Source organism: Amborella trichopoda, chromosome 10 (assembly GCF_054954075.1).
Source record: "Amborella trichopoda isolate Santa Cruz 75 chromosome 10, AtrichopodaSantaCruz75HAP2 v2.0, whole genome shotgun sequence".
NCBI lineage: Eukaryota > Viridiplantae > Streptophyta > Magnoliopsida > Amborellales > Amborellaceae > Amborella > Amborella trichopoda.
This window is the reverse complement of record NC_142345.1, coordinates 45956542-45973110: the sequence shown is the minus strand read 5'-3', so window position 1 is coordinate 45973110 and position 16569 is coordinate 45956542. Positions and strand designations below refer to the sequence as shown.

The following is a 16569-nucleotide window of genomic DNA, read 5'->3' as shown; positions in this document are numbered from 1 at the left end:
CTGTAGGTGCCTAGTTAAGTTGTCCATAACTAAGACAGAGTTACGAGCTCAATGCTGGCCCTTGATGTAAATCTGTTGTCACTGAAAACTCGCTCATCTCTCCACTAGTTGTTCATAGCACTCCATTGTACATCTCTCACCAAGTTGGTAGTGACAAGAGATTCATTTCTTTTCCAACACCCGCCAAATCAAATATCCCATACAAACTAATAAGTTTTATAATGTCCCGAAGCCATTGCAACAAGTGTGCTTCTATTATTTGACTTTTAGGTTTGCAAAGAACTTTGCAGACCTATTAGGCCCTAGAAAGCCTCTAGCCTTGGGTTTTATGGGTGTGTCATCATCATCATTCAAGCTTTTCCCAACTATCAAGGTCGGCTTTACGAATCCTTGTCTACCATTCTATTCTATCAAGGAAGATACCCTCATTGAGGTTATAATTTCTCATATATTTTCTTGCTATTTTCAATCATATCTTTTTTAGCATACCTCTTGCTCAGTTTGAACCTTTTCATGAAGCAACTCACACCTCCTACATGCAATGTACTGGGTCTATGTTGCACATGGCCAACCCACTTAAGTCATGTGACCATGCTTGCTTGTTGCTAGCTATAATATATACATGGTGATCCGATCCTGGACTGCTTTGTTGCAAGCTCAATTATATACACGGCGATCTGGTCCTGGTCTAGTCTGTTGCCAGTTCTATACAATTTTGGGGTTTACGGTTTTTAGAGTTTAGGATTTAGGGTCCGCTAATCTTCTTTATCAATGAACATACCCTCAGTGAGGCCATATGTTCCTATATCTTTTCTCACTATTTCTAAATGTGTCCTTTTGGATCCTATGTCCATTTTGAGCCTTCTACTTGAACTAACTCGTACCTCCTGACATGCGAAATTATAGAAGATCTCCTTTAAGATCAAACAATTTCATTGAATTGAGTAAATTGTATGTGTAATAGCTTCTACTATACCAGGAATATTAATGAACCCAATTATTGCAATTGCTCAGGATATCTTCTTTTAACTTCTAGGGTCTATTTTCTTAGTTCAAGATCCCGTCATCTCCCGAGGTGCCTCAACTTCTCCCTCCACCCCCCCCAGGCGTTGACATGCCGACATCAACCTCACCTCGAGATCCTGCCCAACCTTATCTCTCTACCCCTCCTCCTTCTCCAGATGTTCATTCGATCCCTGTGTGTGCTCCTCCCTCTTCCTCCTGACGGCACCCTCTGCGTACACACCCTCCCATCTGACCCAGTACCGGAGTCCACTCTGCTGGACTCGAACTCCCCTTCTTCTCCCCCTTTGCTGTCCTTGGCACTTCCCCCTCTCCCATTATCTCTCTCACCTTCCTACCTCTCCAACCTGCAGTGGAGGCTGTACCTGATCAACACCCCCAACCTCCCTATCCTCACTCTCTTTCTCCATCAATGGACAGATCTCTACTACCCTATGATATCGTTGCTGTACAATCCACGGACCCCTCCCCCAAGATCCAGACTTCATCTCCTCTCTACTTGCCACTCATTTTTCCTACACTCCCACCTGGTCCACATTTTTAGGAACTGAACCCTTCACTTTAGCTACACCCTCCATTACCCTTGGCCTTACACATCTTATGCCCCCCACCCCCCAGTCACACCACTTCCTTACATATCTCCCCTCTTCTGTCCACCCTGGTTCCTATTTTCCCTTTTAGCCCATATTCTCTTCATTACCCAGCTTTTCTCAACCATGCCTCATCCCCTCCCCCACCTACCTTGGCTCAGGGCATGCTGAATTCTCCTTCTCTTTCTTTTGCTGAGCCACTCCAAATTGTCACATCCTGCCTTCCCTCCCTTCACATACTCCCTTCCCTTCCTCAGCCCTTCCACCCCTTCCCTCATCGTCTCCTGACCCTCCCTCAGCTCGGTTAAAGCCTGGAGTAAGGGTATATATTGCCACAGGCATCTATGTTTTTAGTATTCATTTTGAAGAATAAAATTTATGGAAATTTCTCAGGAACGACACTTATCTCGTTTGCTACCCAGTCTCGCTAGTTAATGTGGTATCCTATTTATTGTTGTTGCAAACTCGCTGCCCATTGTAGTCAATCGTACTGACTAATAGTTTTTATAACATCCCTAAAATGAATTAATGTAGTTCTGCGAAAAGTGTAAGGGAATTTTCTAGACCTGCCTAATGGACTTAACATGTACGTTACAATAAGGTCATTCCATGTTTTGAGAAGAGGACTGCAGATCCTTGTTTTTCCAAATTATGGACTTCTTGTGATTTTATAGATTTATAATTTTGTAATGCATGAAACAGGTCAAAATTTTATAGCAACTGAATGTTTCTTTAACTGTTGGGCTCTAAGAAAATTGACTGATTGCGAATTACTGATACCTTGGTCCTCCTTTGCTGTGCATCTTGTGCAATATACACCCCCTGAAAAAAGAAATCCAAGTGTTAACAGTTACACTCAAGTAGCTGAGTTACTGCCAGTTTGGTAATCTCCACAAGAAGTAGAATCTTTTTAAAGGAATTGATAGCTTGGATCTTGCTGAGGAAGCTAGAGACCTATCTCAGGGAGAAAGAAATGGGAGACTGGTGGCTAAGGGGGAGTTCAACAAGATCGATAAGCGAGAAGAGTTATTCTGGTTTCGGAGATCTAAGTCAAATGGCTAAAAAAGGGGACAAAGACAGGGCCTTCCTCCATACGATCGCAAACTTCTGGAGGATATCTGATTCCATTCTGCAAATTATCAATGAGTTTCCTACGTTCAATTCACCTACTTAGATCAGGAGAGTAGTCACTCATTTCTTTTAGAAATTATGTACCGGCTCAACCCCGGCCTGGGCTGAGACTGAGCAATATCAGTTTAAATGCTCTGGCAAAGGAGCGGGCCGAGTTGCTGGAGCAGCCTTTTTCCATCTTGGGAAATACACAAGGGCGATTAAATATCTCCTGCGAGACAAGCTTCAGGCCACACAAGTTTCCAGTGGATTTGTTCCTGCAATTCTTGGGTATCTTAGCCTGAGCTGTTCTGCCATTTTTCTTAGACTACTTTCATAGAGGGATCATCACAAGGGGATGAATTCCAATTCATCGCCCTTGTGCGTATGACAAGAAGAGCAATGGAGTTCAAAAACTTTAGGCACATTAGCCTGGTCAACCATTCCTACAAAATTCTCTTTAGAGTGTTGGCACTAGACTAAGTGAAGTTCTTGATAGTGTTCTCTCTTCTAACTAAGGCACTTTCATCAAAGGACTGACAGATCTTCGATGGGTCTCTGATCACACATGAATGTGTTCATGCTAGACACCAATATATTTTTCCCAGCTTGGTCTCAAATTAGATTGGAATAAAGCTTACACCCATGTCAATTAGGAGTTGCTGGACTAGTTCCTCAACTGTATTAGCTTTAGTTAAAATTGGAGATCCTGGATATCTGGTTGTATCACATTAGTTTCTTTATCAGTCTTGATCAATTGGAGTCAACAGCTACTCTTCAACATCTAAGGTTCTCTGATAGGTAGAACTGCTATCACCAAAGAGGGGGCTTTCCAAACAAATCTTGTAACCTTGGTCTAAAGGGCGGTCCCTTTTGTTTCTTTTTTGTACAATTTTGACTCTGTTCTTTGTTAATTAACTGTACAAGTGTTCTGGTTTTACACTTGTTATAAGTAATCCAAAAGAGTAAATAAAAAAAAAGAAGAAGTTTTTGCTTTCCTTGTGGAACTTGCATAATATCAACATTTGACTTTATCATTTGCCAATTGTTCATGAAAATGGGAATGGATTTTGAAAAAATATTAATTTCTGGAAGTATATCTTAGGTTTTGTAAAGAAATATTGATTTTTACTTCTGGAAATAATCACAGGAAAAAAGAAGCAAAGCAAAGCCCTCTAACATAGTTTGGAAGTAAAAAGATGCATTTTATCTGTTAGCAAAATGACTAGGAACTCCTTGAATATTTTGAGGCCCTCATTTCTAGTAGACGAGCATTAAAATAATTAGTGTGTGTGTTTCCTTTATCGGTGGATGGATGCCAGAATCTATGCAGTGATTATCTATGTGGCCAATAATTTCCAATATGTAACAAGTTAGTGAGAACTGGTCTTAGTTCTGCTAGTTCTTTAGAAACTACTCATGGCTTTCCAAATTTTCTAGATCGCACTGGTAGTATCAAACTTTATAAAACTGTTGGCTCATCTTTTGTCGGGTTTTGTGTGTGTGTGCGCGCGTGTGCGTGCGTGTGTAGAGAGAGAGAGAGAGGTTCTTGGTAAGGAGAATTGTCGAGTAAAGGGGAGAGAGAGAGAGAGGTGCTCTATGAAGTACATAGTACTTGTTTTAAAATTGGCTTGAATTTATGGCCTTTTCATTTTTCGTGGTTGAGGATCAGTTGTTCTTTCTTTTGTTTGTGACTAAGCAGATGATTTTCATTCATTTCAATTGGCTTGGATTTATCACCTTTTCACTTTTCCGGGTTGAGGATCAATTGCTCTTTCTTTCGTTTGTCACTAAGTAGATGATTTTCATTCATTTCAATTTCATTTCTACCTGCGCTTACATTAATATTCGCCCTTTCAGGGCATAAATGCACAACCAACAATTAAAATTATTGGAAATTTATCACATTGCAGTGATTCAGAGGGTTCTGCTACGAGTATATATGGGGGATACTATTTTCATAAGGAAAACTAACATTGTATCTCAATTTAATGAAAGGGTGGCCCATGATTATCATCTTTTTGGTGTTATTTATAGTATTTATTATTTTGTATGGGAATTTGGTTATATGAATAGGGACTTGCAAAATGGGAAATAGGGTATAGGGGTAGGTTGGTCATTTTACTATTTTGTTAGAGGTATTTTGGTCAATGCCTAGGTTCCACAAGTGGGTTTTTATCTATTGTACATAAGTAGTTATAGTTGTTATTTTGATATATGGAATTGAAAAACATTATTAAAACAAAAAGAAGAAAGGAGAGAGAGGGATGAGGAGTGAGACGTGAGGGAGAGGGAGAGGGAGAGGGAGAGGGCTGGGTTTTTTAAAGAGAAAAAGAGGTGAGGGGTGAGGTGGCAACAAGCCACCTCCAAGTGGCAAGCAAAAGGGGTGAGGTGGCAACAAGCCACCTCCAAGTGGTAAGCAAAAAGGTGACACTTGGAGAGGGAAAGAAAGAGGGAAATTGCACCTTTTGATCATACCTTGGTGTATGCACACCTTCTTGACAAGCTCTTTAGTGACTAGCTTAGAGTTAGCTGCTATGGGATTCTGTTGGGAGGTAGAGCTGTACCAAAAAGAGGTACATGTAAGATTGAGATTTGTTGGAGTTTAAGGCAGCGGTAGAGGAATGAAAGCTAAGAAATCATGGTTGGGAGTTATCTTAGGTAGTGATAGAGGAATGAAAGCAAGTGGTCTGGCCTTAGGAGGCTGAGAACTGCGAGCTAGTGTCTGTAAGAGAACAGGTGGAGGCCTGCCCCTTACAGCGTCCGCTAGTGTGTGCTGAGTAGGAGGGCGAGAAGATCGTCTCCTGTGTACTTGGGTTGGCGCAACGATGGCGTTGCCCCGAGCAATGGGATGCATATGAACAACGTGTGGAGAACCTGGCCTTGGGAGGTCTAATCCTGAATGCTGGCTCGAGGTGACATAAGGGTTGCCTCGAGGTGTGACTCAAATGGGTGACCCACGAGCCTTATGATGTGTGCGAGGGGTGGAAGCCACAGGGTCTCCGCCTCGATGTGTTGAGCCACTAGGGATAGAGACTCGTGGTGGTGTAAAATGTGGGGGGTAGCCTTGCGGCGACCCTCAGAAGCAATGGCAACTTGTTTGCCTTTTGCAGAGAGGGACTGGGCAGCCTTTCGGTGTACCTCGGCAATACGATCGACAAGTGACTTGCCGATGGCAGGGTGCATGTTGTGTGGGTCAACAGATGTGCTGCCAATGCAGGGTGCCTTGATGGAGGTTCCACCAGAGCGAGGAGATGGGGAGTTACGAACTTTTAGGTCCCTCCTCACACTTATCCAGGTTAAGACCTGGGAGCTAGAGCCGGGGTCTTTTCTCAAAAGAAGGGTTGGGAACGAAGTTGGAGGAACTTGTTCCCTGAGGATACTCGTGAATGCGGGGATAAGAAAATCCCTAATCCGGATGAATGGGTTACAGAACCCAGCAGCCATAAGTGATGTGTGAAAACAGAACAACAGAAAGGAGAAACTAGCCAAACAAGTACGATCCGACTAACAGGTAGTACGTCCCCAATGGAGTCGCCAAGCTGGTTTAGGTGCCTCGATCTCGCCCTCCCGATCCGGATGATCAGGCGGCACGCGTCTCGGGTTTCAGGGAGACCCAAGATTTTTGAGATCGCTCTCTCGGGAACCTCATTCGAGAACCAGGGCAAGTGGACCGACCGATGAGAGAGGAATTTAAGGTGGGTTCGGGACTTACTCGAGCTGGCTCCCGTAGGCGCCCTCTTAGATCACGAAGAAAGCCCCTCAGTAGTAAAACTGGTTCGGAATCGCCTCCCTTGGCTTGTGTTCTCCTATTTTCTGCAATCACATACATATGGTAAATGTTATAAGACAAGTGGGTCAACAAACCTCACCTAGCCTTTTTCGTGAACGCGCACGAGTGTGCACATTCAAAAACAGGAAGAGAAGAATGAGAGAAGAAGATGAGGGAGAGAAGAATTTGATCAGGCGGGGAGATCAACACAGTGAATAAACCGGTAAGTAATTGACTTGGCGTGGCAGTAAAACGTGCTCAACATAATTACTACTAGACGACCGTACCAATACTGACTGGCTAAACACGATGGTTAGTTTGTCGTGGCGATAAAGCGGACACAGTAACTTTGATTGGCAGAACATCATTATGGCTAGACGACAAGACTACCATGGAAGGTTAATCTCGACCCCTCTTAATCAAACAAAAGAATAACAGAAAGAATAGAGATCATAGAGAGAGAATAAGAAGATAAGAAAAGAAGCAGAGGATAGAAAGGAGAGAGAGAAACAAAGGAGGAGAAGAGTGTGAGAGAGGATAGAAGGAAGGGGCAAAGACAGACACAGATAGCAATGCGAGGAGGGGGAGAAAGCTTAGTTGGCTATGTGTCCCGTCGGCTGTGACATGAAGAGAGAAGAGAGAGAAAGAACACAGACGGCAATGTGCTTTCACCACTGTGACAGAAGAGACAGAAAGAGGGGACACAGGCGGCGATAAGCCTTCACCGGCTGTGGCGAGAGAAGAGGCATGAGAAGACACAGGCGGTGTTAAGCCGTCGTCGACTGTGTTTAGACAAAGAAGAGAGAGAGGACACAGATGACGCTAAGCCTTCTCCAGCTGTGTTAGAAGAAGAGGAGAGAGAGAACATAGACGGCACTAAGCTTCGCTATCTGAGTCAGAAGAAAACAGAGGGGACACAGGCGGCACTAGACCTTCGCCGGTTGTGTCAAAAGAAGAAGAGAGAGGGGATACAGGCGGCGCTAGACCTTCGTCAGCTGTATCAAAAGAAGAAGAGAGAGGAGACACAAGCAACGCTAGACCTTCGCCAGCTGTGTCAGAAGGAGAAGGGAGGGAAGACAAAGTTTTAACAAAGGTTCGTTGTGGGCGAAGAAAGAGAAGAAACAAAAGCACGGGAAGAGACATGATGGACCAGACGATAAAGAGACGGAAAGAGAAAGATGAAAGCAGGAAAGAAGAGGGGAGAGAGAGAGATAGAGATGAGAAAAGAGGAGAGAGAAAGAGATAGAGATGAGAAAAGAGGAGAGAGAGAGAGAGATGAGAAAAGAGGAGAGAGAGAAATGAGAAAAAAGGAGAGAGAATGAGAGATAGAGAGGAGAAAAGAGGAAAGAGAAAGTTACCTTACCGAGGGGTACTAGCCATTTTCTTCTCTCTCCTCTCTCTCTCTCTCCAAGATACACCCACGAACTTAAGCAAGAATTGAAAACTTTATTGAATCAATGAAGGATAAACTAAGCCCCTTTTACAATTTGGCTTTGCATGTTTATATAGAATTGGGCCCAAACATGGGTGGACGCCTAAAAACTTCCTAAAATTGAAGATAATTTCAATTTAATTGAATTAAAAGAAATTCTAAAAATGGGTGCAAAAGGATTGTTTTGCCCCTGCCTAACAATGTGTGGAATTCCATAACAATCCCTGTTGCTGCTCGAGAACTTGCGTGATCTTCCATGACTGATCCGAGGTTGCTTTGATGCCCGTTTGATCGAAAGATAATTGTTTTCTTGTAGGGCTTCGCATGGCGATCAATTTGATACCAATTTCGAGCCATGATCATGCGACTTCAAATTTGCTTGAATCTTGAAAACTTTGGATCGATAGTGTGCTTGTTCCTTGATGTTTGCTTCATTTTATTCGCTGAATCGCACTGAGCATACCGTCACGCTCACATTGCAACAAACATAGCTCAATTTCGTGTCCGGATGAAGATTTCGCCGTCTTGAGTTTTTGGCCGGAATCTTGAAATCCGACGGTCGAAAGTTACAGCAGCTTCGACGCCTCTGTGTGTGAAATCCAATCGTTCATTGTACACAGGGTTCGGACCAAAGATGGCCTCGGACCCTACGCACATAATGCAATTGGTTTCATGTCGATCGTGTATGTGAGTGTCATGATTTGGCCACCGGAGTGAGGCATGCTACTGCTGAATTTTCTCAAATTTTCTTCACCGATCAGCAACTTCTCTCTAGTTTTTCTCCCTACTCGGGCATCGTCATGAGGCGTACCACATATCAAAACGCTCGTCTTGACAAGACGAACGCACTCACAAAATTTGAGCGCGATCCAACTCGAAACAAGTGAGATATGGGCCCCAAAAGTCACTGCCCATGATTGTGAAAACAGCCACGTTTAATTGGTTTTTGGTGCAGGGTGGCCACACGGGAATAGTGTGCAGCCTACCCCTTTTCGGTATTTTACCCAAAACTTTGTCCTGGAGTACCCGATTAAGCTGAAACTTGACCCATAGCGGTTTTCAACCGTGTCTGATCCAATGGCGGTGGTTCCACAGCAATTTGACGCACCAAAAATATAGTTCTAGTTACGGCGTCCATTTCAGAGTGCTAGAGACCAATTTTCCCGAAATTGTTTCTTTGTGTTCACTGCCTTAGACATGTTTGTTCGCGATAAAACTTGGCAAGTGGCCTTTTGGAGTGTTGATGAAGGTCTTGACCAATTCTGGGGCCATTCTGAGACTGTCGAAATTTCCACTGTTTTGTAGGCTTTATGGACCTGCTTTCTTTTATTCCGCATCGAGAACCAAGGTGCTGAAAAATGTGTTCAAACAATATCCAATTGACATAATGGAATGGTGTATAAACGACACTTTTTTTTTATTTTGATGATACTTCGACTAGGATGAAATAGCATTGATAGCCTCCCACTCGTGTCCTAGCTCGTCTACGAGCTAAATTCGCCTCAATCGTTTGTCTCTTACCTTTAGCTCTACTCAATTTAGCTTCAACTATTTCAAGAGTGTGTTGAGCTTCTTGCGGATCAATGTCACTACCTCCTCATCATTTATTAATATTGTTATTTCATTATTGCTCGTGGAGGCGTATTTTTTAAAATACCTATGTCTACAGCCATTGCAGTAGGCACGTGATTTGGTAATACACCAATTTGGCCACTATTAGTGGATAAAATAATTTATTTCACTTCTGAATCCCAAATGATTCAATTAGGAGTCTGTACACAAAGATTTAGGGTCATTTCTTTAATTTGCTCTCTACTTCTAAGTTAATAGCCTTCGTGAGCTTCATCGATGTTACCTGCTAGATAAAAAGGGTGTTCGGGAAGACCATCTAATTCTCCGAAAAGGATCAATTGAAACCCCCCTAATTGTTTATGCGAGATCAACATATTTTCCTGGAGAACCAGTAAATACCTATGCTACAAAGAAGGGTTGCGATAATTTTTCGTGCTCTTGTTACGGTTAAACGATCCTCTTCGGATAATTCATCTGGTCCAAGAATAGCTATAATGTCTTGAAGTTCTTTGTAACGTTGTAAAGTTTCTTTCTCCATTTTTTCTTCCAACGTAACAATCGAATCCGAACCAACCGTTGCTTTTTGGAAATGAACATCCATTTGTTGGGATGCCTTTCATAAATCAAAACGAGCTTTAGAATTATCTCAAAGGCACCTAAGCTAGTTTATATTCATTCCTAAAAAAAGTTGGAGTTGGGAAAATTCTTGAGCTAGCTTTGGCCTCGTGAACCACGCTGCCCGTTGAACCACTCGGGCCATCTTCTTCTCTTTTCTTCTGAACAAACTTTTTCCCAACCCATTGCCCTACCGCCTGGACGTCCCCGCCATTGAAGCACCTCCTCCAAGCTAGAAATACCATACCAATCCGCCTTCTACAGAGGTGCATTTCCCACTCCAATGTGTTAAGAAACTGTATTTCTGTATATTTGGGCCTTAGGCCCCCATGGAAGATTATTTCATATTACTGCAGAGAACTCTCTTTATTGATTGATCAAGAATATACAAGACCCGTATAAATATCTGGCCAGTAACAATTAAAGATAAATATCAACGGTTATGGATAACTACTAACTAATCTTATCATAATCAAGAGACACCTAAGAGATATATACCCATACATATACATATCTCATTATGTATTCATGATGATGTATATCAATAAAGATAAACATACTCTAATACTCCCTTCAAACTCAAGATGCTTTTACACAAAGCAGTTGGAGTATGAACAAAAAGATACGTAAACGAACGAGTTGGATCTTTAAGTCTTAACGTACATGGCTTGACCAATAGAAGCAGTGGAAGTAGTGGTCTCTTGCTTGAAGAACAAACACAAAATGGCACTTGGAAGAGCCAACAGAACTCAATAAGGAACCGTGACAAATTCAGCAACTCATCGTCCATAACACAGGCCAAAACAAAGACAAAGGTTGTTTTGCAGAGAGTCTTGCAAAATACAAAGAGTCTTGTAGAGACTCAAAGCACGACTTGGCAGATAGTCAAAAGAGGACTCGGCAGAGAGTGCAGATCGGCCGTTTTCAGAGGCCATTTTGAGATGTGGATTTAGAGGAAGTTTCCAATCCGGATCAATCCTACGATTGCTCTGGATGATTATGTGATATCGAGTGTAACTGCAAGGTAGGCACTGCCTCCAAATTCGCAACTCCTTGGGTATTAATGAGCTACCTAAAAAAGAAGGTGTCGTTCCATGCCAAATTTGTTGCATCTACTCCAACGGTCGTTGTCCTGCAAGGTGGGGGTGCAAAAGTAGGACTAATAGGTTTTAGAAAGATGGTCATTGCATGGGCAAGAGATAGCCTTTACATGAAGGCAATTTTGGAGGCGGAGAATTTCTTCTTTTTTTTTTTTTTTTTTTTTTTTTTTTTGTATAAAGGGTTGGTTGTTGAGAACGAAATGAGGCTTATGGGTGGCACGATGGGGAGCTTGGGAAGCAATGGCACAATAGGGTTGCTAAGCTGTTAGAGCTTGCAGTAGAGCTCTGATCAGAGGATTCTAGAGACGCGGATCAATCCCTTAGGTCGCTGGTTCGATCCAGCAGTTGGTCTCAGAAAATCTACTGCTCTGATACCGTGTTAAAAAACTGCATTTCTGTATATTTGGGCCTTAGTTCCCCATGGAAGAAAATTTCATATTACTGCAAAGAACACTCTCTTTATTGTACAAGACCCGTATAAATATACGTCCAGTAACAATTGAAGATAAATACCAACGGTTATGGATAACTACTAACTAATCTTATCATAATCAAAAGACACCTGAGAGATATATACCCATACATATACATATCTCATTACGTATTCATAATGATGTATAATAATAAAAATAAAAATACTCTAATACATTGTTGCTGGTTTTTTTCTTTTGAAGAAATATACCCCCAAAGATAGAGTAAGTACAAACCTTTCTCTGATTTCATTTTTGTGGCTTGTCTTTGTGATTTTTCATCTACTGGTTGGTCAGGATTTGAGAAATTTCTGTTGATTTTGTACTCTTGTAAATTTTTTGTGGCTTTATTTTGCGATTTTTACTGTGTGAATCAGGGGTTTGTTAACCCATTAACTTTGTGTTTGCAGAATTAATTTCTGGTCTTTCTGGAATTAAAATGAACTGCTTTTGAAATTTTTGTTTTTCAGGAGCTGTAAATTTAGCTTTTATCTTTTCCTATTTTCTCTATTGGGTTCAATTCATTCTAAACAAAATGATTTAGTTTAAAACATTTCGAATTTTATTTTATATCTCAGATGCCCCTGTATAGATCACTGCATGTTGTTGTTTCCTTCCTATTTCATCTTTTATTTTTTTATAAATGTATTATAGGGAGATTCATGCCTCTACATTATTTTGTTCAACATTTATCCATTTTCTCTTCCATAATTTATTCGGTTTCTTTTTTTTTTCCCCCAAAGATTATGAAGTGCAGGTTCTTCTTGTTGTGAATCTTTAATTTCATTTTTATTGAGACGTGCTTTTATTATAAATTCACATATTGGGTTTCTATGGATTAATTTAACTTAAAAAATTAGAATTTTCTTGAAGTACCAAGACGATTGATTTGGAGTTAATGAAAATTGAGACAATGAGAATTCTAAGCTGATGTTGGGATGGTTTGGAGTTAATATTTGTGAACTCTCTTTCTCTAGAATGGTTCCTGGTTTCTAGTTTATTGGTTTATGGTTTCTTCTCTTATGAATGAATTCAATCCTGGCATGGTTTGGATTTCATGAAAGAGGTTAGAAAAGCTCAATTGGGTGGTTTCATGGTTTTTACCAGGGATTGAAAACTCGGCGAGTCGGCACGGAATCGGCCGATTCGACCCGGGAATCGGTGATCCCGTGTCGATTCAAATCGGGAATCGGCCGAATCAGTCGAATTCAGCCTTAAAAAAATCCAAAAGAAATTTACTTTCGCTGGTTGATTGTCCTTTGGTGTTCTATTTCTTTCAAATGACAATGCATTACTAAAGTTTTCTAGGCACTGTTGCTTTGAAGCATTCTTTGATAGGTGTTGTTACAACAGTGAGCTCGTGGTCTTCTTATGATCATGAGAGAATGTCAAGCTTGATGCGCATGATAGAGCTTGTGTTGGGATGACCGTTTGCTCATATTTTTTCAAGTTTATATGCTTGAGAGTTGTGTTTGATTGTTGCTGCATTTCCTGTTAATAAAGGCCTCATTAGACTTTATTTGATAGAGTTTCAAACTGTATCTAGAGTCGTGTATTCACTTGAGCGTTTGTGTTGGCTGCAATATACAACCCGTGATATGCTCGATTTGCTGCTGATTTTACAACAGTCGTCACCTTTTAGACAGTTTTGGAGCTTGTGAGACCTGGTATTGTTTGATGTTTGTAGTTGTTGGTGCTGCTATGACTGTCACTTGTTGCAAACTGAAGAATCTTCAATTCTGTACCAATTTGTAGGTGTCATAGGTTGCAGCCACATAACATAGAAGAACTTGATCTAGTACAAAATAGCACTAATATAAATGACATCCAAACATTATCAATCTCAATAAACCCATCTGGTGCAGTTGTTTTTTAGATAAATGCGACATACCAAGTAATTGACCTTTTAGTCAGATGCTACACTCTTGCTGTTCTTGCAAGGTTGCCATATATAATATATGCCTAGGGAGTTGCTTTCTTGGTTCGATTCTATGATCTAATATTTTTAAGGCCACAATCTTACTGTGCTTGCAAGGTTGCCATATATAATATATGCCTAGGGAGTTGGTTTCTTGGTTCGATTGTATGGTCTAATATTTTTAAGGCCACTTCCACTTAGAAATAGGAATGTTTAATTTGATAATACTTCATTTCAATTTTGCAAATGAATTAAAATGTGGATGCTTACTGGTTTTTTATGTCATTCCTGCATGGCATCTTGAAGCATGTTATTTGAAGCCTTTTACTCAACACATGCTAACCATTGAAATGAGAGGTTTGGTTTTGTATTTGGCATGTGATGCCGTGAGAGTGTGTTGAGAAAAGAATTCAACTTAAGTTACTTAACACATTTGTTATTGATTATGCTATTTTTTGGGTCCAAACTAGCATGTTGATGTACATCTAAGCTTTGCTAGTGGCTTAGTTAATGGGGACATTAGCTTGGGATGTTTTCTCTTCTCTGTTGTCTCAGGCATGCACATCCTTGTTTACTAGGTCATTTAACTCTGCTCCTTTTATTGTCGTTTTTCAAATTGCTAGCTCTGCTACTATGTCTACTAGGTCATTTAACTGTACTCCTTTTATTTTTATTTTTATTTTTGACATTAATGCTTGTGGTGATTCTTTTTTACCCAAATGTATACTCATGATATTGATGTTTTTTTTCAAAAGGAATTGTAAGGCATAAAGAGAGGCTTTTTGGCTAAGAAGGCAAGGAAAGTCTGATGAGGCAGATGAAGAGTTGAAGAAAGGTAAGGTTTTGGAGGCTGAGATGGAGGAAATAGACTTCCCAGGAAACTCAAGTTCTGGGGAAGAAAACTCTAGCCTTGAGAGAGCTAATCTGAAAGGAAAAAGAAAAGATGAAAGCACAGAAAATGAAAGCTCTCAATTTGAAAAGAGCAAGGAGACAAGCTGAAGCATTGGAAGCACTCTGTTGGGTGAAGCAGTTTGAGAAGAGACTGAATCAGTTATCATCATAACCTCATGATATACATATACATTATTTCCAATTTATTGTATAGGACCTAACAATATTCATAGGATGCAATTTACTCTATTTATGGTTTCATGTGAATGAGCACAAAGAGCGCTGAGAGATGAGCATTGGTTTCTTTTTGGAGGATGTGTAATTTCATTCGCATTGAGCTCAGCCAATAACCCCAAACTCATCTTCTGATATTCATAAACACTCCATTCCCACATAGGAAGGAAACCCATGTTACTACATGCATGTTCCTTTTTCTTATTTACCACTAATCACAGTTAAATGCATCTCAGATGTAATTTGATGGCTGCATCATTTTTCTTTTTCATTTGACTTTCTGGAATTAGTATGTAACTTTTCATTATTTAACTTTGTAAACTTTTTTGTTATCTAATGAGATGCAGTGTTACGGATATGATGTATCAATCGATGCACGGGCAGAAATGGAACAACAAATCTGTAAGTGCTTCCATGAGATAGAGCGCGATGTTCAAGCCATCAAAATTCTCACCAGTACCCAGAATCTCGACTAGACAGTTGACAAGTTCATGCAAAGGGGGACAGACCTCACCATCTATCAAAAATATCCAATGCCCCAAGGCTAATACGTGTAAACGTGTGTTCGCTGCATGCGTAAAGAGATATCACTACACGGCATCTAATACACCACCTTTGCTAATATGATCTCTAAGGCAGACAAAATTGATGGAAGCATTATTCAACTGCAAACCCTGGGAGGGACTGGCAATTGGAATCCGAGCAATTGGTCTGGACTGTGCAATGATCAATAGATGGATGCCGTGATAATAGGCACAGAGCGAGTCGGAGGATCCCCAACGCCCTTCAGAGGAGGTTTTCCTACAATCGATTCCTCTCCAAACCCTCTATGATTTCATCCACAATAGTTCCTAATGTCGTAAACAAACAAACAACCACCCTCGTGGACCAATGTCATATCTCATGTCCAATCCAATATAAGTCTGATATGGATGAAGACTATAAAACACCCCTGATAGGTCTGGCATGGGTAAAGACCTTTAAAGCACACCCAATCAGTTCAAGATAAGCGATGACCTGAAATGCTCGTCAACTAGGTCCAACAGGGGAATAGACCTTAAAGGAACCCCAAAATCATCGAATACGGATAAAGACTCTAAAAGCACCCCGAACTTAAGACAGAAAACTATCGGACTTCATTCCAACAAAAGTTGGAACGTCAATGAGGGTGAAGATATAAAAACACCCCTAATAGGTCTGTCAACGTTATGACCAATATGGGTGTTGACTTTATTAGTATCCCAAACACGTTTATATCTAATGCCACAGAAGTTGCTGGACTTCATCCAATAAAGGTTATAACATTAAAATATCCCCAATTAATCCATTGAAAGTGAAGGCGTTAAAAACATTTTTTATGTCCAATATGAGTGATGACTTTAAAAGCACTTCAAACTTATCCAAATTTACTTATGACATTAAAAGTTATTCAACTCCATCCAATAGGGGATTAAAAGGTTCCTCGCATTATCCGCCAAAGAAGATGTTAGGGAAAATTACAAAAACCCCCCAAGAATGCACTATTCACTCAACTTACCCCTACTGATTTTTCTCTCATCTTTTTCCCTTCAATATACTATCCTTGTAAAACAAACCCCAACCCAAAAAAAAATTAGAAAGGGACAAAAATACCCTTTTGGTCTTTTCCCTTTTCTTTAACTCTTACCTTGTATTTCCCCCAATATTTTTTTTAACAGAAGCTTCTCCCTCACCCTCACGGCCCGAGCTCAACGAAGCTTTTCCTCCCACTTTTTCTCCCTCAGCTCCAGATCCTCTTCATCTCTCACTTTCTCTTTGCGGCCCAAGCCCCATCCTCTCACACTCTCTCCCCGGTCCGAGCCC

The 16569-nt window shown here is 40.8% G+C and overlaps 1 long non-coding RNA gene across 29 annotated transcripts in view; it reads left to right on the top strand.

Moving 5' to 3' along the window:
* The window catches only part of LOC105421675 (uncharacterized), a 91266-nt gene extending 76284 nt beyond the window's left edge, over nucleotides 1-14982 (top strand). For all 29 annotated transcript variants that reach the window (XR_016042458.1, XR_016042447.1, XR_016042454.1 and 26 more), the window contains one exon: nucleotides 14358-14982. This is a non-coding gene — a long non-coding RNA (uncharacterized LOC105421675). The remainder of the gene's footprint in view (nucleotides 1-14357) is intronic.
* Nucleotides 14983-16569: the final 1587 nt, after the last annotated feature.